General features: G+C 43.9%; 1 pseudogene; it reads left to right on the top strand.

The window, feature by feature from the left end:
• Positions 1 to 8,346: 8,346 nt before the first annotated feature.
• On the top strand, positions 8,347 to 8,464 carry LOC126482753 (5S ribosomal RNA; annotated as a pseudogene).
• The last annotated feature ends 19,347 nt before the right edge of the window (positions 8,465 to 27,811 follow it).

Genomic DNA, 27,811 nt, shown 5'->3' with positions numbered 1-27,811 from the left:
GAAATGGAAAAAAGAAAACATTGACACCGGTGTGTCAGACCCACCATACTTGCTCCGGACACTGCGAGAGGGCTGTACAAGCAATGATCACACGCACGGCACAGCGGACACACCAGGAACCGCGGTGTTGGCCGTCGAACGGCGCTAGCTGCGCAGCATTTGTGCACCGCCGCCGTCAGTGTCAGCCAGTTTGCCGTGGCATACGTAGCTCCATCGCAGTCTTTAACACTGGTAGCATGCCGCGACAGCGTGGACGTGAACCGTATGTGCAGTTGACGGACTTTGAGCGAGGGCGTATAGTGGGCATGCGGGAGGCCGGGTGGACGTACCGCCGAATTGCTCAACACGTGGGGCGTGAGGTCTCCACAGTACATCGATGTTGTCGCCAGTGGTCGGCGGAAGGTGCACGTGCCCGTCGACCTGGGACCGGACCGCAGCGACGCACGGATGCACGCCAAGACCGTAGGATCCTACGCAGTGCCGTAGGGGACCGCACCGCCACTTCCCAGCAAATTAGGGACACTGTTGCTCCTGGGGTATCGGCGAGGACCATTCGCAACCTTCTCCATGAAGCTGGGCTACGGTCCCGCACACCGTTAGGCCGTCTTCCGCTCACGCCCCAACATCGTGCAGCCCGCCTCCAGTGGTGTCGCGACAGGCGTGAATGGAGGGACGAATGGAGACGTGTCGTCTTCAGCGATGAGAGTCGCTTCTGCCTTGGTGCCAATGATGGTCGTATGCGTGTTTGGCGCCGTGCAGGTGAGCGCCACAATCAGGACTGCATACGACCGAGGCACACAGGGCCAACACCCGGCATCATGGTGTGGGGAGCGATCTCCTACACTGGCCGTACACCACTGGTGATCGTCGAGGGGACACTGAATAGTGCACGGTACATCCAAACCGTCATCGAACCCATCGTTCTACCATTCCTAGACCGGCAAGGGAACTTGCTGTTCCAACAGGACAATGCACGTCCGCATGTATCCCGTGCCACCCAACGTGCTCTAGATGGTGTAAGTCAACTACCCTGGCCAGCAAGATCTCCGGATCTGTTCCCCATTGAGCATGTTTGGGACTGGATGAAGCGTCGTCTCACGCGGTCTGCACGTCCAGCACGAACGCTGGTCCAACTGAGGCGCCAGGTGGAAATGGCATGGCAAGCTGTTCCACAGGACTACATCCAGCATCTCTACGATCGTCTCCATGGGAGAATAGCAGCCTGCATTGCTGTGAAAGGTGGATATACACTGTACTAGTGCCGACGTTGTGCATGCTCTGTTGCCTGTGTCTATGTGCCGGTGGTTCTGTCAGTGTGATCATGTGATGTATCTGACCCCAGGAATGTGTCAATAAAGTTTCCCCTTCCTGGGACAATGAATTCACAGTGTTCTTATTTCAATTTCCAGGAGTGTATTATACTGATTATATTATACTGGTTAAAAACCAGAATATCAGGAAGAGTATTATGTAAAAAACTGCGTCCCACTGGTAGTTTTATCACAATTTTTCAAAAACATAAACTTGTTACTTTTATGGCTGGAGAGGTGCGTACTGGCACACGAAATTTTAGAAATTATGCGGTGGTACAAAGTACAAATGATGAAAGTACTGGAGCCAAACGGTTGTCCTTTGCATACATTCGCGAGTGCCTTGCTGGCCTCCATAGACACTGACAGTGACTACCTGAAAAAGTGCCTGTTTTCTGATCAAGCAACGTTCCACATATCTAGACATTTGAAGGGCACAGTGTTTCGATTTGGGGCTGTGAAGATCCTCACAACGCACATAAACTTTTCCATGCCAGCCCGAAGTTTAACGTTTAGTGTGTTCTAATGCACAACAGGTTGAGAGGTTCATTTTCATACGCAGAGGAAACCGTGGCGGGAAATCTTTCCACGGACATCCTCGAACAGATGTTGCTATCACAGATTGAATCGCTGCAGTCGTCTGTATATTCAAGCCTGATGGTGCACACCAACACTGGAGTACGAAAGTGCGGGATTTGCCGAATGACACATTTCCTGAAAGGTGGAAGGGTCATGACGATCCCATTTGTCGATGTCAAGCCAGTATACGTGCGGTGTTCAATAAGTAGTGCAATACATTTTTTTCTGAAAGGAGGTTGGTTTCGTTTACTATTCCAGTACACCAAATTACTCCCCACTTTTCTGACTACAAAACCATATTTTTCAACATAATGTCCGTTCAATGCGGCGGCCTTATGCAACGTTACTGTGAGGACCTGTATGCCAGCGTAGCAGCGCTCCATTGGTCGACAAGAATCTCCGCATCATCCACGTATTGGTTCTCACGGAGGGCGTCCTTCATTGATCCAGACAAATGGAAGTCGGAAGGAGCGAGACGCGGGCTGTAGGGTGGATGAGGTAGAATAGTGCAATAAAGATTTGTGAGCTGTCCTCCAACACAAGACGCCCAGTTGTGCAGCGAGGTGTTTGACTGATCTGTCGATCACCTCGAATGAAAGTGTCTGCACGTTCCAACATTGCAGGAGTCATAGCTGTGTGCAGCTGGCCGGCACGCGGGAGATCTCACAGGTTTCCGCGATCTTGTTGCGACGATGACAGACGCCTCGCCCAACAACTCACTGTGCTTTTGTTGACTGCCAGGTCTCCGTAGACATTCTGCGCGAGACTATGAATATCTACGATGATATGATTTTTCGCTAAACGAAACTCAGTGACAGCTCTCTGCTCGCAACGCACGTCCTTTACAGACGCCACTTTGAAGGCTATTTATAGTGTCGCCACCTATCGGAACAGGGGCAACAGTCTGGATGATTGACTGATCTGGCCTTGTAACACTAACCAAAATGGCCTTGCTGTTCTGGTACTGCGAACGGCTGAAAGCAAGGGAAAACTACAGCCGTAATTTTTTCCGAGGGCATGCAGCTTTACTGTATGGTGAATCGATGATGGCGTCCTCTTTGGTAAAATATTCGGGAGGTAAAATAGTCCCCCATTCGGATCTCCGGGCGGGGACTACTCAAGAGGACGCTGTTATCAGGAGAAAGAAAACTGGCGTTCTACGGATCGCAGCGTGGAATGTCAAATCCCTTAATCGGGCAGGTAGGTTAGAAAATTTAAAAAGGGAAATGGATAGGTTAAAGTTAGCTATAGTGGGAATTAGTGAAGTTCGGTGGCAGGAAGAACAAAACTTTTGGTCAGTTGAATACAGGGCTATAGATACAAAATGAAATATGTGTAACGAAGGAGTAGGTTTAATAATGAATAAAAAAATAGGAGCGCGGGTAAGCTACTACAAACAGCATAGTGAACGCATTATTGTGGCCAAGATAGACACGAAGCCCACGCCTACTACAGTAGTACAAGTTTATATGCCAACTAGCTCTGCAGATGATGAAGAAATTGATGAAATATATGATGAGATAAAAGAAATTATTCAGGTAGTGAAGGGAGACGAAAATTTAATAGTCATGGGGCACTGGAATTCGATAGTAGGAATAGGGAGAGAAGGAAACATAGTGGGTGAATATGGATTGGGGGAGAGAAATGAAAGAGGAAGCCGCCTGGTAGAATTTTGCGCAGAGCACATCTTAATCGTAGCTAACACTTGGTTCAAGAATCATGAAAGAAGGTTGTATACATGGAAGAACCCTGGAGCTACTAAAAGGTATCAGATAGATTATATAATGGTAAGACAGAGATTTAGGAACCAGGTTTTAAATTGTAATACATTTCCAGGGGCAGATGTGGACTCTGACCACAATCTATTGGTTATGAACTGTAGATTAAAACTGACGAAACTGCAAAAAGGTGGGAATTTAAGGAGATGGGACCTGGATGAACTGAAAAAACCACAGGTTGTACAGAGTTTCAGGGAGAGCGTAGGGGAACAATTGACAGGAATGGGGGAGAGAAATACAGTAGACGAAGAATGGGTACCTTTGAGGGATGAAATAGTGAAGGCAGCAGAGGATAAAATAGGTAAAAAGACGAGGGCTAGTAGAAACCCTTGGGTAACAGAAGAAATATTGAATTGATGAAAGGAGAGAATATAAAAATTCAGTAAATGAAGCAGGCAAAAAGGAATACAAACGTCTCAAAAATGAGATCGACAGGAAGTGCAAAATGGCTAAGCAGGGATGGATAGAGGACAAATGTAAGGGTGTAGAGGCTTATCTCACTAGGGGTAAGATAGATACTGACTACAGGAAAATTAAGGAGACCTTTGGAGAAAGGAGAACCACTTGCATGAATATCAAGAGCTTTGATGGAAACCCAGTTCTAAGCAAAGAAGGAAAAGCAGAAAGGTGGAAGGAGTGTATAGAAGGTCTTTACAAGGGCGATGTACTTGAGGACAATATTATGGAAATGGAAGCGGATGAAGATGAAGGTGAAATGGGAGATATGATAGTTGGAAGAGCAGTTGAACGGAATGGACTGTGTCTTGAAAGGAGGATATAAGATGAACATCAACAAAAGCAAACCGAGGATAATGGAATGTAGTCGAGGTAAGTCGGGTGATGCTGAGGGAATTAGATTTGGAAATGAGGCACTTAAAGTAGTAAAGGAGTTTTGCTATTTGGGGAGCAAAATAACTGATGATGGTCGAAGTAGAGAGGATATAAAATGTAGACTGGCAATGGCAAGGAAAGCGTTTCTGAAGAAGAAAAATTTGGTAACATCGAGTATAGATTTAAATGTCAGGAAGTTGTTTCTGAAAGTACTTGTGTGGAGTGTAGCCATGTATGGATGTGAAACGTGGACAATAAATAGCTTAGACAAGAAGAGAATAGAAGCATTCGAAATGTGGTGCTACAGAAGAATGCTGAAGATTAGATGGGTAGATCACATAACTAATGAGGAGGTATTGAATAGAATTGGGGAGAAGAGGAGCTTGTGGCACAACTTGACTAGAAGAAGGGATCGCTTGGTAGGACATATTCTGAGACATCGAGGGATCACCAATTTAGTATGGAGGGCCACACGGAGGGTAAAAATCGTAGAGAGAGGCCAAGAGATGAATACACTAAGCAGATTAGGAAGGATGTAGGCTGCAGTAGGTACTGGGAGATGAAGAAACTTGCACAGGCTAGAGTAGCATGGAGAGCTGCATCAAACCAGTCGCAGGACTGAAGACCACAACAACAACCTATCGGAACTTCATGAAACTAAAGGGGCTCAAGCGGAAATATCCCACGATTTCGCACAAGCAATTCGCTATTTGTTTCAACTAATACTGGCCGAAACAAAATTTATTGCGTCATTTATTGAACTTCCCTCGTACTTCATTCTGGAGGGTTACGTCAAGGAACACGTGTACATAAAACCAATGACATTGCTACCGTTCTTGCAAGTACTAATGTAGCAGTCAGAACTGTTGATGCTGCAGCGCTGACTTGTATATGGAAAGAACTCCCAAAAAGCCTTGATGTTCAACGAGTGACGCATGGAGTTCACATTATGGTTCTGGTATACCAGAAAAAACTTTGAGATATGCTAAACGTTATTCAACAAACAACGATGCTCTAATAGTTTCCAAGATATGATTTTTTGAAAGAAAAAAAAAACCACTTTACGGATGCCTGTTCTGACCTTTCCTCTGCAGTTTAATTTGGTACCTATACACAATCACGGGGACCTGTCATTCAGTACAGCAAACATTTTCAGTTTGCCTAAGCTGATCAGAATATCCCATCGATTAGTCACTGATGATATTTTTCGGTGTACTATAGCGCTGCTTCGCCAACGAATAGTGTGATTAAGTCGCTCGCTTGATGGGGGCTGCGTATACACTTTCATGCACTGTTTCAAGAGAGTAATCTCATGATGAAACCAAGTGTCAACTTGTCTAGTCGCTCGCAAGTTTACCTGTTTTCAGAGGAGCAGAGTCTTCGTAGTCTTCATCCTTCCGCTTTCCGCCAGATGCTCTAGGTGCAGTTGCTCTTTCCCTCGTGCTCTCTCGTTGTCTTGTCACTCACTCAAGTGAGATAGTTCCCAGGAACTATCGGATAAGGGAAACTAGTGGAACGAGCTCACCTTAATTGCTTTATGCGCTCCTTGCTGCCGCTGAGGTTGATCCATAGATGTAGCTAATTTCCTACCTTACTTCAAGGTACGGTAGAACTTCAGTTTGTGAACTTTCTCTCACGGAACAGAATTTCGCTTACGTGTCTCGATTACTACGTCTACTTAGTGTGCTCTCTCCTTTTGAAAGGTGCTTTTAATCATGCAGATGTAAACCTTATTTACAGCACTCCTAAACAACTGCGCTTGTGTACAACTAAACAACTCACTAAAGTTTTAGAGGCGCTGTTACTCTCCTTTGCTGTCTGCCTCTGTGTAATGAAGTGTAATAAACGGTAATGATTTAGTCATTTCGTGCCACCTAGGTAATTTTGTTTGTGTAATTCGATAGTGGCTACAGCTGAAACTTACTTATTCTTTCCTTCTAACTACATTTCGAAAGATTCAAATTTAATATGTTCCTTTTGAGCACATTTCGTCAGGTTATGAACTGTTGGACAGACCAGAAGACAGTCTAATTAGTTAAATTTTTGGTGTTCTCTGTAGTCTGAGGGTGCTTTTTACAAAAATATTTGGGAGTGTTTCAATTTAGTATAATTTAAATGCCTGGAAACGTACACAGCCTATGTAGTTTACTTTGCAAATAGTGAAGTACAATGCAAGCAAACAGTCTTAGGAATAAAAAAACATCTGATGCATTTGGAGCTAGTGGAACTGAAAAGAGTAACTTATAAATATAGTCCATAGGATATAAATAAATACAGAGTGTTAGGGGCACTGTGTAGACATTGTATAGAGCATTGTATAGACAGATACAGAGCGTGAAGCATCAATCACCAGCATAGATTTTAAATTATGCAATGAAGCTTTTCAACTGAAGAGAATCTATTCCGAAACTTGAATGTGTAGCGTGATTCGCAGTTTCCTTCTGTATACAAAGCCGGAAAAAATTTGAACACCTGGAAAGAGGACGTCGATTTTCATCCGATGACGGCATATACCTGGGAGGATAGCAGGCGTACTGATAATGGTTTCAGCGTGGTCCGCCAGCAGAAACGCAGCGGCATAGCTACCAGAGAGCAGTTTGTGTCTACACTTTAATAGCGAATGCTCACAGCCAGAAGGCTCAGTGTGGTGGAAACGTGTGAAGCTAGCAGGCAACCATGGAGACACACGCATGCTTCCTACAGCCAACTGAGGGATTAAACTGTGGTCTTCCAAGTGGCAAGATGGTTCTTTCGGAGAATTGCAACACAAGTTGGCCGTACAGCGTCAGTTGTACAGCAGTGCCGGTAGCACGGGTCAAGTGAACATTATGACACCCGTAGACGAGATTCTGCACGTCCACGCACCGCAGACGCCCGCCCGGAATGTCGTGTTAGAAGGGGCGCAATGGCAGATCGTACAGCTACCACGGCATAAATAAAAGGGCTTGTGAGCCTAGACGTGTCAACACAAACTGTTGCAAACTCGTTATTAGCGAATGGGAGTACAGACATGCTCACCTTTTGCCCGTCTTCCATCGTAGCACCGACGTGCATGGCTCGACGGATGCCGTCAGAGGATCACTTGCAAAGTGGAATGGCACACCATGGTCTTCAGCGATGAAAGCATATTCTGCCGCACGCTAGTGATGGTCGTTTGTGCGTACGACGTAGACCTGGTGAGCACTGTCTCAATGATTACATTCCTTCAAGCCACACTGGCCCCATCTCAGGCCTTATGGTTCGGAGTGCGATAAGCAACAACTCTCGTTCAGCTTTTGTTTTTTTAGGGGGACGCTAATCAGCGCACGGTACTTGTAGAATGTTGTTAGACCCGTTATTTTTCCATTATTACAACAGACAGGTGATGTGTTGTTCTAACAGGATAATGCTCGCCCACACACTGCCCGTGAAACTCAACGTGCTCTGCAAGACGTGCAGCAACTTCCCTGGACAGAATGATCTCCGGCCTTGTCTCCAACGGAGCTCGTGTGGGATATGATGGGACGAGAAGTGACTCGTGAGACTCGTCAAGCAACAGCTGTTACAGAACTACGTGAACGGGTCGATCAGACGTGCAATAGCGTATCCCAGTACCTCAGGACAGTATTCTCCATCTGTAATATCGATTAGATGCCAGAGACAGCCCCTGCATTACCGCTTGTGGAGGCTACGACAGGTACTAATGTGGGTCGACACCAGATATCTCAAAACTCATTGTGCCATTTATCTACAAATGTAATTATTTCATGTACTCCATGTGCATTCTTGCAACAATAAATCACGATTGGTCTGGAAACTTCAAACAGCGTGTGCTAATTTTTTTACGGCAGTGCATATATATCACTTTAGCCAACGGCCTTGCCGCAGAGGTTACACCGGTTCCCGTCAGCTCACCGAAGTTAAGCACTGTCGGCCTGGACTAGCACTTGGATGGGTGACCATCCGGTCTGTCCAGCGCTGTTGGCAAGCGGGGTGCACTCAGTCCTTGTGAGGCAAACTGAGGAGCTACTTGATTGAGAAGCAGCGGCTCCGTTCGTGAAAACTGAAACGGTCGGGAGAGTGGTGTGCTGACCACATGCCCCTCCATATCCGCATCCAGTGATGCCTGTGGGCTGAGGATGACACGACAGCCTGTCGGTACCGTTGGGCCTTCATGGCCTGTTCGGACGGAGTTTAGTTTTATATATAACACTTTAACATAAAGTTAATAATATTTCTTGTGTTACTAAACATTTATTAGTCTTAGCGTACCAGTAACAAAAAGCTTTTCGAGCACGTAAATATCGTTGGATGGAAGTCTTAAACAAGATAAATTCAAAGTACGACTTCTAAAGAAGTAGAATTTGTCATAAATGTGGTCTTACAAATTTTTGGGCATTGCTCACCAGAGTTGGACCACAGCCAAGTTGGAACAAAAAAATAAGTAAATAACATTCAAAGGCCAGCTACACAGACTTTCACGCGTTACTTTAAACGACAGCACAACGCTCTACGCTGATGTGATGAAAGTCATGTGATACGTTCGGTCACCGCGTCAGACTCCTTTTGGCCCGGCGTAGTGCAGCAACTCGACGTCACGTACACTCAACAAGTCGTTGGATGTCCCCTGCAGAAAAACTGAGCCATGCTGCCTCTATTGCCGTCCAAAACTGCGGAAGTGTTGCCGGTGCAGAATTTTGTGTAGGAACTGACCTCTCTATTATGTCCCATAAATGTTCGGTGGGATTCATGTCGGGCGATCTGGGTGGCCAAAGCATTTGCTGAAAAGGGCCTGAACGTTCTTTAAAGAAATCGAGAACAACTGTGGCCCGTTAACGTGGAGCATTGTCATACATAAGAATTCCACCGTTGGTTTGGAACGTGATGTCCACGAATGGCTGAAAATGGTCTCGAAGTAGCCGACCATTCAGGTGACCCAGTCCTTCCTATGGAAAAACAGCCCAGCATTATGGCTTCCAGATTGCCTCGTTGACAACACGGGTCCATGGCTTCGTGGTGTCTGCGCCACACTCGAACCCTACTATCAGCTCTTACCAACTAAAATTGGAAGTCATCTGACCACGGTCACGGTTTTCCAGTAGTCTAGGGTCCAATCGATACGGTCACAAGCCAAAGAGAGGCACTGGAGGCGATGACGTGCAGTTAGCAAAGGCACTCGCGTCGGTCGTCTGCTGCCATAGACCATTAACGCCAAATTTCGCCGCACTGTCCTAAAGGATACGTTCGTCGCACGTCCCACTTTGATTTCTGCGGTTATTTCACGCAAAGTTCCTTGTGCGTTGTCACTGACAATTCCACGCAGATGGCTCTGCTCTTGGCCGTTAAGTGATGGCCATCAGCCACTGCGTTGTCCGTGGTGAGAGGTAATGCCTGGAACTTGGTATTCTGGACATTTCCTGACAGTGTGAGTCTCGGAGTATTGATTTAGCTAAGGATTTCCCAAATGGAATGTCTCATGAATCTATCTCCAACTACCATTCCGGGTGCCAAATACTTTAATTCCCTTCGTTGGGCCGTAATCATGTCGGAAACGACTTCACATCAGTGCAAATGACAGCTCCCCCAACGTTCTGCCCTCTTATACCTTGTGTATGCGATAATACCGCCATTAATATATGTGCATATCGCTAGCCCATGACTTTCTGTCATCTCATTGCCTAATATCTCATTAAGGTCCATGCATGAGCTTCTCTTATAATCTGATGAGCGTACATTCAGAGGTGAATCAGGTAAACATATTATGTGTTCGCACAAAGTGATGGTGGCGTTAAAGTTCTAATAAATTTGGATACACGTGTAGGTTAATGAATGTCGTTGTACTCTCATAGGTAAGCTTAGGTAATAAGAACGATTTAAATGTATATCATGTTTCCTCCATGAGTTCTTATCTTGAAATTATCTACTCGTTCGTACTTAAATACAATAGCTAGCGTACTGAGTAATATTTATTATATGTTCTTGACTATCCCGTCTCTTGTAGATATTCGCGTTCCTTTGTGTTTAGATAACCTCCAGGGGGCACATGAGATGCTATTATCTGATAGAGTGACTTCAAGGGGCGAAGCAACTGCGTTCAGATTTTACTGAGGAAGTAGTTTATCAGCAAAATTACTTAGTTTTCTTGGAAATTCTGTTCCTTGTACTACGATGCGAATCGAAATAACTTCTATTGTGCGACGTCGGATTGTGGTCTACGAAATTCACGGAACACAATAGCTTTCATCTAACGACGACGCGATTGTGAAAAATCAAATATCGCTCCTTTTAAAATAGCTACAAATCGATTTCAAGAAAATATTATTTGCTTCGTTCTAGTCTGCTTTGTATAGCGTTCTAGTTTGCTGTTAATTCTTTCGTACTGCCACAATAGCACGGCTTCCATGAATGAAAAGAAATAGCGGAAGAAAGTGACGGAAACATCGGAAGCCACTGAAGACTTAGATGCACCTGCAGCTTTAAAAGTAGAAACAACAACAAATATAACTAACAAAACGTAAAGCCTAAAGGAAAACCAGACTTTCTATACTGACAGACACCTACAGAAAGAAGACAACTCCAGAAGGAGATGATAACAGTAATTTGATAAACACAATGTGAAAAATTTTTGTTGCTGCGTTACTGGTTGCGAACCAAGTAATTGATCAGTTACAGTTTACCACAGGAAGAAACGAAGAAGCAGAGAGTGAACGAGGGAGAAGGAGAAGAAAGAAGATGGTGGAAAAAGAAGGAGGGAGAGGAGAAGGTAGTAGGCGTATGTGAAATAAGAGAACTAAACAACAAAAAAGCTAGAAAAGATGAAGGCGATGGCTACAGGAGACGAAAAGCCAAAGATCGGCAAAAGAAAGGCAAGCAGAACAAGGTATGAGTTGAAGGAACGGAAATAAATTGGGAGAAGCGATTGCAACAGAAGTCAAACTGTAGGGAGAAGTGTAAGGGGAAGCCTGTAACCTCTCACTCCCCCTCCCTCCCCTCTCTTCATATCAATTCACGGGGATCCAACACGGTTGTGTGATGGTTAAAAGAGAGAACGCCCCTCGTAAATGAATTTGGTCGTGTTGCCTAATATGCAAACGTATCCCTTTACTATATTAATATTACAGTTCCTCGAAAATTCAAGTGAAAAAATGTTACTTTGAAAGGATAACAGTATAGGCCACTTTACTTCGTTTACTGAATTTTTTCAAGTAACACACTTCCTACAACCTCTTGTATTAACAGTTGAACTTATTCCACTTTTACACTGAAGTTTGTCATTGGTATAATGCTTTTCAAAATTCATGTTTCACGTTACAACTGTCTGCAGTAGTTTTTCAATAATTCTTCAAACAGTATGTTTCCTCAATGGAAGATACTAAGAATGGCGACACGTTTTCGTCCAATGATTTGAAATTTATGCCCTAATTACACACACATTATTACTCAAAGTGCTAGGGAAACAGCGATATATAAGGGGTACGATTTACTGTCTCATAATACTAGCTTTACCCCTTGGAACGTCATTATTTTTACATCCAAATTCAGTGGAGTTCCCCTTTACTTCGACACTAGGGTGACTTCCCAAGTTTTTTATAACATTGGAAACATATCCAACAACCTATCTACAAACGCCAAGTTAATCCGCTTTCTCTGTTGCAGCTGCAGACACACCATCACGTAATGTTGATCCGGAAGTCCCACCAACACCAACAGCGTCACCTGATACCGTAACATTGCACAAAAATACGAGTTTTATCTTCACCAGCTGTTGCCAGGCTCGTATGCACCCGCCGTAGTCACATCAGAATCTGCTGTACCCATTCCATCAGTATCGGATAACACACCTCTCTGTAACACACATCAGTACTCTGACCAACTAGCCTCCTCAGAAATACATAAAAGTTTCTCATCTCAGCTGTACAAGAAGCAAAAAAATTTCCGTGAAAACTACATTATCACAGCAATGAAATCCGACCTCATAACATCCCACACTCTTATGTAGACCAATTTCTGCATCCAGTCCTAACATTACAATTTCTTCAACCTGAAGATCCACTCCTTAGAATTTGCCATCTCTCCTCTCAATACTTCCACACACCATCTGGCCATGAATACCTTCCGAGGAAGCGCATTCTCAACCTTCAATTTCTTCCTGCTAGCTCTAGCATTCAGATTAAATACTTTCTCTTCGAAATGTATATTTGCCTCATGTTTATTCAAAACATTACACCTAGAACTACATTTATGCTCAAGCCTGGTATCACAACGAATATATGGCGAAGTAATCCTCCATCAGTATTAACATCTAAAATTACCTCCTTCCTACTGACTCACTGTGATTTATGGTGGAATTTTTGACTCTCACTCCTGTGAATGAAAATTCTACTGTGCTCCTATGCCTAATATGTTCATGAAATTTTCTGCTATTTCAGAAATGGAACCCCCAGTGTCCAGCAAAGCAGTCTCACATATGTCTCCCACTTTAATATTTAGAGCTGATTGAACCTTCTCTATAAATTTATGTTTTTATTCTGCTTCTCACAAAAGATCTTCTTTCACCTCATGTACATAGTCTTCAGTCATGGTGCACAACTAAATTTCAGTAAACAATTTAATCTCATCATTTCATGCAACTATTAAAGGTTTCTTTAAATTTTGATTTTTTACACTGAACCCCCTAACTTCCTTGCAACCTTATATTTCTCCTTCTCCGATGTTTCTAATATTATCTGTTGGTGAAATTTTGCGAGGCCTCCCAGTCCTTGGCTTCACAATTACATTCATCTTTCACCTTCCATTCACTATTTAATTCGCACTCATTCATAACAATATGCTGTTCACCATCAATCATCAAACAAGTGTGAATTTCATCATTATTCCTACCAGTTCCACTAATATAACTGTTATTAATTGCTTTATCATTATCCATGCTATCTTTCCAAATAATAAAGATATACGCTTTTCACAAATATTTTAAATCTTTGTGTTCATTAAATATTTCTTTAAAATCCTCTTTATATTCATAATTATAATCACCTAGCTCCATTATGTGCCTAGTATAATCAACTTTACTAAGCTCCCAATTTTCAGGTGCCCACTTCTGAAACAAAGTGGCCTTGGTGTTGGCCCAGTCATTAGAATCAAAATCATTCTAGTTCTTACTCTCCCAAGGTTGAACAAATAAACTTACCTGCTCAACCTCTTCATTCAAACTATTTGCAACAGAAGTTAATGGTTCAAATGGCCCTGAGCACTATGGGACTTAAATGCTGAGGTCATCAGTTCCCTAGAACTTAGAACTACTTAAACCTAACTAACCTATGGACATCACACACATCCATGCCCGAGGCAGGATTGGAACCTGCGACCGTAGAGGTCGCGCGGTTCCAGACTGTAGCGCCTAGAACCGCTCGGCCACACCGGCCAACAGAAGTTAATCATCAGAATTCAATGTATCACTCACAGTTTCTATCACGAAAACGTCATATGCAGCTATACTCAGCACATCACAAGCGTCGCCACTAGAAACACCTGATACATGAACCACTGTCTGCCCCCAATTAATCTCAACCACATCACTGGAGCGTGCGTCTTCTTGTAGATCCTAGCACATAAAAACACTAGATTCAGGCCATACTGCCTACACATAGTTATCACTGATTTCTACCGAAGTAGATTTCATTTCACCTAATTCAACATTATTATTGTTGCAGTTCACAATATCGCTTCTACATCTACACCTGCCTACATACTTCACAAGCCATTTTATGGTGGGTGCCAGATGGTACTATGTACCACTAATAAACATTTCCTTTCCCATTCCACTCACAAACAGAGTGAGAGAAAAACGACTGTCTATATGCCTTCGTAGGAGCCCTATTTCGCTTATCTCATGTGAAATGTCCGTTGGTGGAGTAGAAGCGTTTTGTAGTCGGCTTCTTATGCCAGTTCTCTAAATTTTCTCGGTAGTGTTCTTCCCAAAGAACATCGCCTCCTTTCCAGGGATTCTCATTTGAATTCCCGAAACATTTCCGTAATGCTTGCATATTGATCGAACCTACAGCCACCACATATAATAGCGTACCTACGGATTGCTCTGATATCTTTCTTTATCTTCCAACAGTACTCAGGGATGCCGGCCGGAGTGGCCGAGCGGTTCTAGGCGCTTCAGTCAGGAACCGTGCGACCGCTGCTGTCGCAGGTTCGAATCCTGCCTCGGGCATGGATGTGTGTTATGTCCTTAGGTTAGTTAGGTTTAAGTAGTTCTAAGTTATAGGGGACTGATGACCACAGCAGTTAAGTCGCATAGTGCTCAGAGCCATTTTTGAAGTACTCAGGAATGGGTCGCATTAGTACTCTTTTGTGGTCTCCTTCACAGTTGAACCAAACTTTTCTAAGATTCTTCCAGTAAACAGCAGTCTACCATAAGCTTCCGTACTACCGTCCTGGCATGCTTGTTCCACGTCATACCACTGTGCAACGTTACACCTAGATATTTAATCGACCTGACTGTGTCAAGCAGCATATTACTAATGCTGCATTTTAAAATTATGCAATTATTTTTCCTACTCATCTGCACTAACTTATATTTTTCTACATTCACCACATCAACCAGGAATTTTGTTTAAGTCATCATCTGTCCTCCTGCACTCACTCAACGACGACACCCTCCAGTACGTCACTTTATCATCAACAAACAGCAGCAGAGTACTGCTCATCCTGTCCGTAAGATCATTCATGAATACAGAGAATAAGAGTGGTCTTATCATACTTCCCTGGTCACTCCTGTCGATACCATTGTCTCTGATGAACACTCGCCGCTGAGGATAATATAATGCGTTCTGTTACTTAAGTCTACGAGCCATTCACGTGTTTGGGCCCCTATCCCGTGTACTTGTACTTTTCTCTATCAGTTGTAGTAAGCGCCGTGTGAAACATTATCTGTAATTCTAGGAATATAGAATCTGCCTGTTGCCCTCCATTCATGGTTCGCAGCATACGATGAGAGAAAAGGGCAAGATGAGTTTCGCAAGACTGATGCTTCCCGAAACCAAGCTGATTTGTACACAGAAGGTTTCCCGTCTGAAGAAAATTTCTTATGTTCGAACTGAGAATACGTTTCAGAAAGTCTGTAGCAAACCGATTGATCCGTAATTTTGCTGTAGTGTTGTATTGCCGTTGTTATACGAGGGTTGGAACTTAAATAGTGGCAACTATTTATTCACAACCGATACAAAAGAGTTACATGTTAGCACCTGTTACTGTCCTTCAAAGTAGTCAACAGCATTGTGTAGAGCATTTTGCCAGCGATGCGGAAAGCATAGTATATCGTTAGCAGAGATTGTTCTGTAGATGGTGTGAATGGAGCGGTCTACTGTCTGTCGAACCTCTGGAACAGTTCCGAAGCGAATGCGGAATCAAATCAAAATCACAAGGACTAACTCCGGGGAGTATGGTGGATGGTACAGTACTTCCCAGTCCCATCGACCGAACAGAGCAGAAACAGCTTGCGCTGTGGCTCTGAGCACTATGGGACTCAACTGCTGTGGTCATAAGTCCCCTAGAACTTAGAACTACTTAAACCTAACTAACCTAAGGACATCACACACATCCATGCCCGAGGCAGGATTCGAATCTGCGACCGTAGCGGTCGTGCGGTTCCGGACTGTAGCGCCTTTAACCGCTCGGCCACTCCGGCCGGCCAGCTTGCGCTGTATGCGCCCGCGCATTGTCGTGCAAAATTGTAGGTGGGTTTCGCAGAAAGTGTCGCCGCTTCTTTCGCAAAGCTGGTCTGGTCGGAGGTGATGTTTCAAAACGAACAGCACTTATGGTCTGCCTTGAAGGAACGTAATGCGTTAGGATAACATCATCACAATCGTACACGGAATCGCCATAACTTTCACCATACTGGGGTTCTGACGCACTTTCGACTTTCGCGGCGACCCATAATGACGCCATTTGTTGCATTAGCCTTTCAGATTTGGCTCGTACGATGTGGCCCATATCTCATCCAGTGTTACGATACGGCGTAACGAAGCCTCTTCTTCGCGCTTATAGCGCTCCAAGTGCGTCTGAGCAGCATCGTAAAGCATCAATTTCTGAATTTCCATCAATTCATGCGGAACACATAGTGATGCAATTTTTCGCATGCCCAGGCGTTCCTTCAGGATGCGAAGCACAGTCGTATGCGCTAATCCGCTTTCGTGGGCGATCTCACTAATCGTATGGCGCCGATCACTGTCCACTAACACGGAAACAGCATGAATTTCTTCTTCAGAGACGCTAGGACGCCCTGCCCGACGCATGTTTGCCACAGTTTGCCGACCTTCGTTGAAGACTTTTACGCAGTGTGCCACTGTTCTGTACGGCAATGCCGATTCCCCGCACGCCTCTCAAAGACCTTGATGACACTGTCGTGCTGTACGACCTCTGGCACATTCAATCTTGATCCAACTCCATTTTTCCTGTTTCTAAAACATAGTGACACCGTTACGTTAGACCGCTCTCTCACAAGTGACTGTTTTTCCCTCGATTGAGCGCACGCCGGTGACGTGGGACGGGCGAGTCCATTTGGTCGGAGGTAAGGTAGGTATGTCAACAACGTGTGCTATCAACGACAATAACAGATTCCATTGCATAGTGGCCCCACAGCAGTGTTGCCACTACGTAAGTTCCAACCTACGTATACAGAAGCTACCTGCACTTTCTCCATGTTACTTTACACCGGGTGAGAGGTTCGCTATGAATGCAGACTGAATAAGTGATGCTTACCGTAGCGTACTGTAAAACCGTATTAGGATTACATCCGGACCTGCCGACTTACTTGTTTTCAACCCTTTCAGTTCCTCTACTATGCCAGGGATGACTATTACTATGCCTTCCATACGAGACTCTCTCCTGCTTGAAAGGTTTCTTAAACACGAAATCTGAAAATGTCTTCTTTCCTTTTGATATTCTCTATTGTCATGTACGACTGGTCTACGATTCACTAGATAGAAGACTCACAATTTTATGTAGGCCCAGAATTTTCTTGGTTCTGTTGGCAAGATCATTTGCTAAGGTATGATGACAGTAATTTCTGTGTTCTTCCGCGCATCGATCAGTTTTGTACAGACGCACGAACCTCTACTAACTTTTGTCTGTCGTTATTTGCGCGTTTCTGTTTTTAAATGACTGTGGAACAGTCTTTTTTTTTTGCTTTTTCAACATTTTTCCGAATTTTACTATTAAACCACGGTTGGTGTTTTCCATCCTTTATTCACCTACTTGACATATTCTTAGCCAAAGAGTGATTTTACAATTCGTTTTAAACTTTACCCATAATTTCTCTAGGTCTCTCATTGTGCAACAAAATGACGTCCATTCATTGTCTAAGTGGGATGCCAACAATTTCTTATCAACTCACTCTGGCAAAAATACTCTCCTAGCCTTGTTGAGGTGATTTATTAACATTAGTTAATGTTACCAACCCTTCCCCATGAACCATGGACCTTGCCGTTGGTGGGGAGGCTTGCAAGCCTCAGCGATACAGATGGCCGTACCGTAGGTTCAACCACAACGGAGGGGTATCTGTTGACAGGGCAGACAAACGTGTGGTTCCTGAAGAGGGGCAGCAGCCTTTTCAGTAGTTGCAGGGGTAACAGTCTGGACGATTGACTGACCTGGCCTTGCAACATTAACCAAAACGGCCTTGCTGTGCTGGTACTGTGAACGGTTGAAAGCAAGGGGAAACTACGGCCGTAATTTTTCCCGAGGGCATGCCGCTTTACTGTATGGATAAATGATTATGGCGCCCTCTTGAGTAAAATATTCCGGAGGTAAAATAATCCCCCATTCTGATCTCCGGGCGGGGACTACTCAAGAGGACGCCGATATCAGGAAAAAGAAAACTGGCGATCTACGGATCGGAGCGTGGAATGTCAGATCCCTTAACCGGGCAGGTAGATTAGAAAATTTAAAAAGGGAAATGGATAGGATAAAGTTAGATATAGTGGGAAGTGAAGTTCGGTGGCAGGAGGAACAAGACTTTTCGTCAGGTGAATACAGGGTTATAAACACAAAATCAAATAGGGGAAATGCAGGAGTAGGTTTAACAATGAATTAAAAAATAGGAGTATGGGTAAGCTACTACAATCAGCATAGTGAACGCATTATTGTGGCCAAGATAGACACGAAGCCCATCCCTACTACAGTAGTACAAGTTTATATGTCAACTAGCTCTGCAGATGATGTAGAAATTGATGAAATGTATGATGAGATAAAAGAAATTATTCAGGTAGTGAAGGGAGACGAAAATTTAATAGTCATGGGTCACTGGAATTCGAGAGTAGGAAAAGGGAGAGAAGGAAACATAGTGGGTGAATATGGATTGGGGGAGAGAAATGAAAGAGGAAGTCGTCTGGTAGAATTTTGCACAGAGGATAACTTAATCATAGCTAACACTTGGTTCGAGAATCATGAAAGAAGGTTGTATACATGGAAGAATCCTGACGATACTAAAAGGTATCAGATAGATTATATAATGGTGAGACAGAGATTTAGGAACCAGGTATTAAATTGTAAGACATATCCAGGGGCTGATGTGGACTCTGACCACAATCTATTGGTTATGAACTGTAGATTAAAACTGAAGAAACTACAAAAAGGTGCGAATTTAAGGCGATGGGACCTGGATAAACTGAAAGAACCAGAGGTTGTACCGAGTTTCAGGGAGAGCATAAGGAAACAATTGACAGGAATGGGGGAAAGAAATACAGTAGAAGAGGAATGGGTAGCTTTGAGGGATGAAGTAGTGAAGGTAGCAGAGGATCAAATAGGTAAAAAGAAGAGGGCTGGTAGAAACCCTTGGGTAACAGAAGAAATATTGAATTTAGTTGATGAAAGGAGAAAATATAAAAATTCAGTAAATGAAGCAGGCAAAAAGGAATATCAACGTCTCAAAAATGATATCGACAGGAAGTGCAAAATGGCTAAGCAAGGATGGCTAGAGGACAAATGTAAGGATGTAGAGGGTTATCTCACTAGGGGAAAGATAGATACAGCCTACAGGAAAATTAAGGAGACCTTTGGAGGAAAGAGAGCCACTTGTATGAATATCAAGAGCTCAGATGGAAACCCAGTTCTAAGCAAAGAAGGGAAAGCAGAAAGGTGGAAGGAGTATGTAGAGGGTCTATACCAGGGCGATGTACTTGAGGACAATATTACGGAAATGGAAGAGGATGTAGATGAAGATGAAATGTGAGATACGATACTGAGTGAAGAGTCTGACAGAGCACTGAAAGATCTGAGTCGAAACAAGGCCCCGGGAGTAGACAACATTCCATTAGAGCTACTGATGGCCTTGAGAGAGCCACTCCTGACAAAACTCTACCATCTGGTGAGCAAGATGTATGAGACAGGCGAAATACCCTCAGACTTCAAGAAGAATATAATAATTCCAATCCCAAAGAATGCAGGTGTTGACGGATGTGAAAATTACCGAACTATCAGTTTAATAAGTCACAGCTGCAAAATACTAACGCGAATTATTTACAGACGAATGGAAAAACTAGTAGAAGCCGACCTCGGGGAAGATCAGTTTGGATTCCGTAGAAATATTGGAACACGTGAGCCAATACTGACCTTACGATTTATCTTAGAAGAAAGATTAAGGAATGGCAAACCTTCGTTTCTAGCATTTGTAGACTTAGAGAAAGCTTTTGAGAATGTTGACTGGAAAACTCTCTTTCAAATTCTAAGGGTGGTAGGGGTAAAATACAGGGAGCGAAAGGCTATTTACAATTTGTACAGAAAGCAGATGGCAGCTATCAGAGTCGTTGGGCATGAAAGGGAAACAGTGGTTGGGAAGGGAATGAGACAGGGTTGTAGCCTCTCCCCGATGTTAGTCAATCTGTATATTGAGCAAACAGTAAAGGAAACAAAAGAAAAATTCGGAGTAGGTATTAAAATCCATGGAGAAGAAATAAAAACTTTGAGGTTCGCCGATGACATTGTAATTCTATCAGAGACAGCAAAGGACTTAGAAGAGCAGTTGAACGGAATGGACAGTGTCTTGAAAGAAGGACATAAGATGAACATCAACAAAAGCAAAACGAGGATAATGGAATGTAGTCGAATTAAGTCGGGTGATGCTGAGGGAATTACTTTAGGAAATGAGGCACTTAAAGTAGTAAAGGAGTTTTGCTATTTGGGGAGCAAAATAACTGATGATGGTCGAAGTAGAGAAGATATAAAATGTAGACTGGCAATTGCAAGGAAAGCGTTTCTGAAGAAGAGAAATTTGGTAACATCGAGTATAGATTTAAGTGTCAGGAAGTCGTTTCTGAAAGTATTTGTATGGAGTGTAGCCATGTATGGACGTGAAACATGGACGATAAATAGTTTGTGCAAGAAGAGAATAGAAGCTTTCGAAATGTTGTGCTACAGAAGAATGCTGAAGATTAGATGGGTAGATCACATAACTAATGATGAAGTATTGTATATAATTGGGGAGAAGAGGAGTATGTGGCGCAACTTGACAAAAAGAAGGGACCGGTTAGTAGGACATGTTCTGAGGCATCAAGGGAGCACAAATTTAGTATTGGAGGGCAGCGTGGAGGGTAAAAATCGTAGAGGGAGACCAAGAGATGAATACACTAAGCAGATTGAGAAGGATGTGGGTTGCAGTAAGTACTGGGAGATGAAGAAGCTTGCACAGGATAGGGTAGCATGGAGAGCTGCATCAAACCAGTCTAAGGACTGAAGACCACAACAACAACAACAGTTACTAACATCGCTGCGCTGACATCATAATCACTAATCCACCTCTCTATGACACAATCGATAAAGTCAGGCCTGTTTATAGTTACAAAGATCTAAAATATTTCCATTGAATGTGGGCTCTCGAACTAGCTGCTGAAATCAGTTTTCGGAAAATGTGTTCAACAATACTTCACAAGACTGCCTGTCCGTACCTCCAACAGTAAATTGATAGTCGTACGAGTCTGTACTGGGTAGGTTAAAGTTACAGGTATCTCCAACTAATATTGCGAGAGCTGGGTATTTCTTAGCTCTTGTGCGTAAACTTTGAATGAATATAAAAGTGTCTCTGTTGAAACGGATGGCTGGTAAAATCATCCAGCAATTAGCTTGCTTTCCTCTGCATGTGTTATAAACGTGCAGATAACAACACAGTCACTCTCATATTTGTTCTCATTAGAGACAAACTTTTTGTCAGCTGCAATGGACACACCCCGTCGGCTCCTAATCTGTCGTTCCGATATTCATTCCATGACTCTCTTAATACACTGACTGAAAAATATCGCAATACCAAAAAATAATTGATGTAGAATAATGAAATTCAGGGAATACGTTTGTCTAGGTAACATATTTAACTGATTAACATTACAAGAGTACAGATTAATCTAACTGCAAGATAAGCCATTTCAAATGTGAAATGCTGGTACATTAACAGTCCGTGTATCCGCTAGAACGTTGAACGCAAGCATGCAAATATGAATGGATTGTGTTTTATTGGTGGTCAGTTTGTGGGATAGAGTTGCATGTTTGTTGGTCTTGGTCGGTCAATACAGGGACAGTTGATGCTGTTTGTGGATGACACTGGAATTGCCGTCAGATAATGTCGCCAATGTGCTCGATTCGGGATAGACCAGAACCAGCTAACATGTCGACACTTTGTGGAGCATGTAGGGTTACAATATGGTATGTGAGCGAGCGTTATCCTATTGGAAAAGACCCCCTGGAATGCTATTCACTTATGGCAGCATAACAGGTCGAACCACCAAACTGATATACAAATTTGCAGTAGCGTTACGTGAGATCACCAACTGAGCGCTCCTGTTGTCATACGAAATTGTACCTCAAACCCATAACTCCATGTGTACGTACAGTGTGTCTATCACACAAAAAGGTTAGTTCCAGGATTTCAACTGATCTCCTCCTAACAACATACGTCCATCATTTGCATTGCGGCAGAACCAGCTTTTATCAGAAAACACAACAGAACTCTACCCTTGCCTTAAATGAGTTCTCGGATGAAGCTACTAAAGTCCAAATGGCAGAACACGGTGGTCTTCCGTCTCAGTAATGGCACATGGCCGTCCGGAGCCCGATCTTTTAGTTACCGTACGTTATCGTGACCACCGCCGCCATCAATCATGTACAGGGGCTACACTCCTGGTCAGTCTTTCTCCAATATCGCAGAAGGAACATCCAGCTTCTCCTAGCTCTGTAATACGACCTCGTTCAAACTCGGTGAGCTGATAATGGTGTTTTGGTCGCGTTATAGGCATTCTTGACTAACGTCAAGTCACCACGTCCAATTTCAAAGATAGCTAACGCTACGACCGCTACGGAGGTCATTTAAAGCGGCTGGCGGGAAACAGGAAATCTGAATAGACACCATCTTTCAGATGTAGAAATTTGCCTACCGATTTTCGTTTATGTCGCACAACTCCTCTTTGATTTTGTGATCCTTTTCTGTTAAAACACACACACACACACACACACACACACACATATATATATATATATATATATATATATATATATATATATATATATATATTGCTGCTATTGTTGTACTCTTCATCTGAAGACTGGTTTGTTGGATTTCTCCAAATATGTCTAGTCTGTGGAAGCCTTTTCACATCCGTATAGCACTATCTTCACACAAAGGCATTTACGTGGATGAAAATGTCTAGAAATTCAATGAAGAAAACGAGGAAGGAGTACGGAGCAGTGTGACAAATGCCCGGTATTCACGTTACATCTTTTGACGCCGTCGCGTTGTCCAAGGAAAAACAAAAGTTGCTATACAAAATGAACAAAAGTTTGACTTCATTTCCTCCAGCCTTCTGTCTGCTCTGCACTGTAATGAGTTTCTTTTATTGCTGTTCGTCTGGGCAGCAAGTGCGCTTCACTTTACTCGGCGAAACTTGGTATTCTCTTTCTCTCCATCAGAACACGGACGGAGGAGACGAACTTGCGGGCCTTGTAGGAGGAGTTGGCTAAATGACAGGCGGCTGCACTCTCTAATTGTTCACGGACTCACGGAACTCATCTCTGCTCCTCCGGAATTTCCTAAACACTACTCTATTATTTCATTAATGCCTTTAATTTATAAGAAAACGAGGGAGTTTAATTGCTCGAAGCAAATGAACTCCTTGCCTTCTTCCTTCGATTAGTTTCCAGATGTTAATTATCGTCAAGCAGAGAGTTTCGAAACATTTGTAGGGAAAAACTTTCATATTCTAGTGCCACTGAATCCTAAATACGCGTGGGAGCTCATGCTGAACTACAGTGCACAGTTCTCCCATGCGTAAAAGCTACGTTACCCGTTTTTGCTACGAAAGCTTTAGAAGGAAATGCAACAGGAACTGTGACTGGGAATTCTAACGGTGAAAAGTCTAGATGTGTGTCTTTGGCGTTTAAGATGGCTAATCGGAGATTTATGGAAATGGAAACATACGAGTAAGAACAGCAGTCCGCGGTTCAAAATGCTGCCACGGACTTGTCTGAGAGAACAGAGAACCTGAAAGAAATGGAAATGACATTTAATCGTTGTGATCACCACACTGCCATTAGTTTTGAGTGTGTTCTAGTCTGCCTGACAAGAAAAGTCAGCGATTGGGGGGGGGGGGGGGGGAGGTGGAGGGCAGGAGGTGAGGGAACGATACGAAAGTCAAATTTACAAAAAACTTCGCTAATCAGTATGACGTAGCACCCCTTCTGGCCTGAATGCATGCTCTTTTTCGGCAGGGAAGGGTGTGATAAAGCTCTTGTATCCTCACCTGAGGCAAGATGGTCCTTGATATTTTGCATACTGGCGATGCGACCCAATTCTATCGGGAAAGATTGCGAGCTCTTGGTAACCACGAGAGTACCTCGTCACTCAGACAATTCATAGAGACACCTGTGTGGAAGAGCAAAGTTCTATTGATAGGTGGGATCACGATACTGTGACATGATAGGAAAAACTATTTCACAGTATGTCCATGGTATCTGAGTTCCCTCAATCATTAACAGCCGTGACCTGCAAGCCATGATTGCCCACCACACCATGACACCAGCAGTAACAACACTGTGCCTCTCATTAGGCTGCCCTCATGCTCGCTGGCGATCGTCATCCGGGTTAGTGTAGATCCGTGATTCATCGCGGAACATAGTACCACGCCATTTATCAACACGTATCCCGATCATGGCAGCACTTCAATTGCAGCCGTTTGTGTTGCACTGTCAACGTCGCCTACCCATGAGACTGCAATTCCCTAGTCTGATTGCTGCTAGTTTCCGGTCAGTCATGTGGGATGACACAAAATGATGCATGGAGTCCATTACTTGTTCAAGGATGGCAGGGGCACACGTGAAGTTACTATGATGTGCTTGGTGCACGACCAGGTTATCCTCCCTTTTGGTGCTCAGACGTGGCTGATGAGAAACTTGCGGACTAATAAGTCTGCCCTTACATTTTTATGCCGTCAAACATTGAAACATTGTAATAAACAATTTTTACGATTCAACCACCTGGCCGAAAGGAACACCATAACGTGGCCCTTTAGTGGAATTCTGTCATGTGCTGACTACGAAGGATCACAACAGTGCACTGCATCTCAATATTCTTCACAGTGATGACTGAGTACCTGACGCTGTTAACACCCTTTATTTACCCTTCCAGGCCTGGTAACAATAATTAACACGAACAACACTAAAGACGAATGACACTAATTATAGTCTGTTGGCAGTTCTACTTGACACAGGAAATTGCAGCTCTAATCATTTGTACACCCGCCGACTGAGTATACGTTTATGAAGCTGACATACGACCTTGTCCCCTAATGGCGTCCATGCTGAAGTAGTACATCGAATTGCCCCAAAGATTATCCCGTCTCTGACAGATGTATTAGATAAGGCCCTACGACTAGGGAAGATACCTTCAGTGTGGAAAACAGGGAACACAGTATAGTTAAGGTATTGGCAGATAGGGATCCTGCAGGCTCAAAACCCTAAAGACTAGTATGTCTATAAAATGTACTATCTAAGGGCCAGGAGCGGATCCTGTGCAGTTGCCTATAGGTACACGGGGGGAGCTCGGCGGGTTAAGTCGGCATTTGGCTCTAGAAAAAACAAATTAATATATGATGCACTCAATCGCCCTAATCAGTTCAAAATTCGTAACGTAAATACATTGTGACCATCTATGGTAGCCTGAGATGTGTGCACTCCTTAAAGAATTGCGGGAGTATTCGGTACGACACAGGGCGAAGAAAAAGTGCCGCACTTGGAGGTCGGCATGCGATTTCTCATCCAGATTCAATACAAAAGTTTATATAGCAAAATCAGATCGGGTCATTTTAAAAATACTTGTTTGACAACGAGGAGCTGGCAACAGTCACATCGTGGAACGCATCGCAATTTACAGAGGAACGTGTATCACTCCGCATACCACACCAGCCGTCGTAGCACACTTAGTAGGTGCCGGCACGGTAGCTGAGCGTGTTCGCCAGCACCGTAGCTCAGCGTGTTCGGTCAGAGCATTAGCTGCTCTCTTTAATAAAAAGCCGGAGTGAACGGATCAACGATGAACTTGTAGGCGTCTCATGAGACGTCCGCCCCGAAAAAATGCAAACGAACAAAATGAAATTTAATAAAGAAATTTGGATGCTGCTACATGAAACCCACACCCACCAAGGAAATAGGGTTCGAATCCTCGTCAGGTTCCATTTTTAATTTTTGGGCCCCCGTTCCGTAGCTCCCGTCGTTTATAAGCAGGACATCATTTTGTCACATGGCAATAGACTACCACAAAACAGTTGGACCCATTAAACTGCATACATGTGTCTACTAATGCGCAGTGCACAGTCATAATTGGTCCTGTCAAGTTCATGTAGGGCGACTTCCTGATGGACTATACAAATGATGAAGACGTTCATATGCTTTTGGTGCTTGGTGCATGCAGTAACCACAATGCTGCTGCTACTCGTGCGTAATTTGCATGGCACCATCGAAGGCGCTGTACCAAGAGGAAAGTTTTTTGGCGCCTAGAGCAATGCCTTCGGGAAACCGGTAACCGTCGTCCACAAGTAAGACAGAGGTCGTCCAGGGTCACACGTATTTCACAACACAAACAGAGGAGATGCTTCTTGAAACCGTTCACAAGTCACTGCAGCTAAGTACCCGTGATATTGCAAGGCAGTTCCAGATATCTCAGAGACTGGTTGTTGAACTGTTGCACGATGAAGAACTGCATCCATATCATTACATGCTAACTCGATACCAGCTGCCAGAAGACCTCATACGCCGAGTACAGTTTTGTGAATGGCTTCTGCACCAAGTGGTACATACGGAACATTTAATAAATAACGTGAATGCACCGACGAACCTAGCTTCACTCGTGAAGGTATTTTCATCCTCGACAGCAGCCACTACTGTTCGGAACACAACCCACACGACCACCGTGAACGTGGCTTTCATCCACCGTTTGGCATCAACCTGTGGGAAGGAGACGTAGGAGGAGTGCTCTTGGGCCCTTACCTGTCGCCGGACGAGTTGAAGCACCTCCGTATCGTAGGTTTCTTTGCAACACTTTGCCTGACACATTAGAAAACGAAGCATTTGGTGTTCTGTGACAGCTATGGTTTGAGCGTGATGGTGGATCGCCGTACTTTCGAAAGAATGTGCGTACCTGTTCAAATGAATCGTTTCCTGGGAAATGAATTGTTCGTGGAAGTCCGATATTCTGGCTGCCATGTTCCCTGGACCTTAATCCACTGGACATTTATTTGTGGGGGATACTTCAAGGGACAGGTTTATAGTTCTCCAGCCATGACTTACGAGACGTGATAGCTCGCATAGTTGTCGCTTCGGCAGTGGTGGACGCAGGTTTGTTGCGTAGGGTCGAGCAAAGTATGATACAGCGCGTTGCGAAGTGTTTGCAAGTACAAGATGGTCGCTTTGAACCACCTCTCTAACTTGGACGTCGCTCAAACGTGTATGTGAAAACAAGCCTGGACATAAAACTCACAGAATGGAGAGCGTAGCATAATGTGCAATCTAGTGTAATCTAGCTACTGCGTTTTTTTTTTGTACCTCATTGGATATGCACGGTTACTTTCTATTGGCTTTATTTGTATGATGGACGAAACAAAGTGGTCGTTTACATAAAAGTAACAGTAACAGAAAGAAATTAACAAGATATCGCATCGTGGAGGTGTAAACTGGATTGGTGCCTTAACTGAAAAAAGTTAGGCGCGAACGCGGCACGAACATCGGGGCGTTTATATAGCCATTCCCCCAGCAACTGCCTTCCTGGCACCCGAAGGAAGGAATGTGGGCAAAGGT

This window comes from Schistocerca serialis, chromosome 5 (genome assembly GCF_023864345.2).
Source record: "Schistocerca serialis cubense isolate TAMUIC-IGC-003099 chromosome 5, iqSchSeri2.2, whole genome shotgun sequence".
NCBI lineage: Eukaryota > Metazoa > Arthropoda > Insecta > Orthoptera > Acrididae > Schistocerca > Schistocerca serialis.
The sequence above is the reverse complement of the archived record's forward strand: the minus strand, read 5'-3'. Positions and strand labels throughout refer to the sequence as shown.